Source organism: Apis laboriosa, unplaced genomic scaffold (genome assembly GCF_014066325.1).
Source record: "Apis laboriosa isolate Shangri-la unplaced genomic scaffold, ASM1406632v1 scaffold35_cov144, whole genome shotgun sequence".
Classification (NCBI taxonomy): Eukaryota; Metazoa; Arthropoda; class Insecta; order Hymenoptera; family Apidae; genus Apis; species Apis laboriosa.
In genome coordinates this window covers 712,358-715,509 of record NW_025222966.1, presented here as the reverse complement: position 1 = coordinate 715,509, position 3,152 = coordinate 712,358, and positions in this window count along the sequence as shown.

The following is a 3,152-nucleotide window of genomic DNA, read 5'->3' as shown; positions in this document are numbered from 1 at the left end:
ATTTGGAATAATTATTTACAGTCGTAATCCTTCTCGTCGATTTCGATGATCTCGAAATAGATGGCATGATTTTGAACTTTTTTTTATACATGTTTATCATTCGATTTTAATCATAAGGAAAAATATTAAAACATATATAGCTAGAATTGTAGAATTTGTCATAAAGGTGTTGATAATATTTTGTGAATATTTTGAAAATTGTTCAGAATGTTGAGCTTGATAATGTATTTTAAGATCAAAATCGAAGAAAAGAATATTTTTGCAAATAATTATATATATTTTAAATATAATATAATAGCTTTGAATTTTTTATCTATTAATTATCTATTATTATATTTGGTATAATCTATATTTTATAATATAAATGATGCAAAGGAATTGTTTCTGAGATCTGAATTATTGATAAAGTAAAAATGTATTAAAAGAGATTAAAATTTTCACAATATTTTGTTTAAAAAATTATTAAGATAACTATATTCTTTTATGAAAACAGAATATTTATACAAAGCGGTTTAAAAATTGTATCGTAATTGTAAATAAAAATTCTTTTGACGTATTAAAAATAACATTCTTTTATAAGGCATTCTTTTAGAAACAATTGATTACGAAAGTAAATAGAATTGTATCTAGAAAAAAACCAAACGTACTTAAAAAAATTCTAATTGATTTTTCTTTAAATTTGAAATTCCGAATACATCTTTTATTGAAATATTTAATTTTCAATCGATATTATACGCATAGATTAAAATTAATTTTTTCAACAAAAGAATTATTCAAAATATAATGTAAAATACAATTTAAATTTACATGATTCAATCAAAATGACACAAAATCTATGTTTACAATATTTTTTGCAAAATTTTTCAAAGTATATTTTTTATATATTTTTATATATTTTATATTAGCAAATTTGTAGAGAGATAATTCTATATAAAAACGAAAATCGAAAATAAAAATAAAAATTTTTTAATTTATAGCTTGTATGAAAAATTATACCGTGTTTAACCATATATTATATTACTCAATTAAATTTTTTAAAGATAAATCCTTTTAATCCAATATTTTTCAAATTAAAAAACAAAAAACTAATTAACTGCTGGTTTCTAACAATGGCAATATGTTAAAAAATTACAAAATTCGTATCAGCGTACCGCAATGAAAAACCTTCATTAGTTTCTCAAAGGATTTCATTAAATCCAATCTGGTCGACCGTGATTTACGGTCTCAAAAGCGATATTTGCCATCGAAATCCCATCTCTTTCGATAATCAGATAGATATCCTATACAAGATGTTAATATATTCGTAGGATATCTTTTGGAATTTGATTCTAAAAGCCAAAAACAAAGCAAAAATCGAATAGAAAATTCTTGAATAGAAAATTTGAAATATTGTTGATAATTTAGAATATCAAAGTTTCTAAAAAACTATTAATGTTATCAAATTTAATATATCGTAATATCGTAAATAATAAAAGCGAATGATGTTTGTGCAAAAATTTGCAATTTTAATATTCCGATTTAATCTGCAGAAGAATAAAATGTGAATTTCCAAAAATTTTTCAGTTTTTAAATATTTGATCGTTGAAATTATAGTTAAAATATAATCAAAATTTTGAAGTAAATTATTTAATTTATTCATTTGTATTTTAATTTTATTTTTCAATTTTATGAATTCTGGAAATATTCCAAGAATATAAAATATGACACGAAATTTTAAATTTTAATATCATGTTGTTAATTTGGAATATTGAAAATGAAGATAATTTGGAATATTATATATTTTAAAGATTATATTTTCATTTACTATTTAGATAATAGTAAATGATGAGAAGATAAGTTATGAATAACTTAAAAAAAAATGATTATAAATTTATACAAATAATTATATTTTACAAAGATTTTGAAAAACAATTGATTATAATATAATAATAAAAAATATGGAGATTAAAATTGAAAAATCAATATTTATTTAAAATTATAGTTTCTATATTTTTACATTTGATTAGATTGCAATATTTTTTTTTATTTTTTAAATTTTAAATAGAAGATAATTTGGAATTTCGTTTTTCCAAATTAATTTGTATCTTAATGAAATCTTTGTTTTACGTCAATTTTTAAGTTAAATCAAAATTTGAGATACTTTATTTTTTTTAAATATTATATCATATTTTTATACTTTAAAATATTTCTAATAATTTATTAATTTCATTTAATTTTATTTATTCTCAATTTCTAGAATAATTTTTTATTTTAAATATACTGCATTATTTATTGATTATTTCAATTAATTTATTAATATTATTAACAACTTAAATTTAATAATAATAATATATATATATATATATATATATATATATATATACTAAATTTTATATTTTATATACCAAATTTTGTATTTGTTTCGATTCCTATAATTGATATCAAGATCAATTATAAAAAATCAAAGATCTCCCACGAATACATCAACACCTTATGTTACACACATGTACGAGCTGTTAATAACTTTTGTTAACACGAATACCTTGCGGATTTGTCGAATAAATACAAGGGGCAGTTTGCATTTGTTGCGTGACCATTCGGGGTTGTTGGAATACCCTGCTTTGTTCAGGCACGTTGGGCACGCCTGTTGACATTTGTATATTGTAAGGTATATTCATCATCGAGGAGGTTATATCAGTTGGATCTGTATTTTTCTGTGGATTTCGCACCACAAACCCGTGCGGTTATTTTGAAGTATTAAATTTAGTGTTGCCTCACGGGTTTCGTGGCGATCCTGTCACATGGAATTTTGAATTACGGAAACCTGAAGGGATTGTTGGATTTGGTGTTGGTTTACGGGTGACGGTTGGGCTATTGATAAATTCCACTTTATCAGTGCATGAAGTTGCGTATAAATATTATTTTATACAATGTGTCTTGAATTTAAGTGTTAATTTTGAGAGGGGATATATAAAATAAAGTTCTAATTTTTTTTTTTTGTTTTTTGCTTCATTCTCAAAAAAATCACAAAAAAAGAAATAAAATAGTTTCCATTTTTCCATTTATTTATCACTTGTGTATTTATGATATTTCTATTTATTTAAGATAAATGGTGACTTGAACATTACATGATAGCATTACATCTATTAATCGTTCTAAGTACAATTAAACAT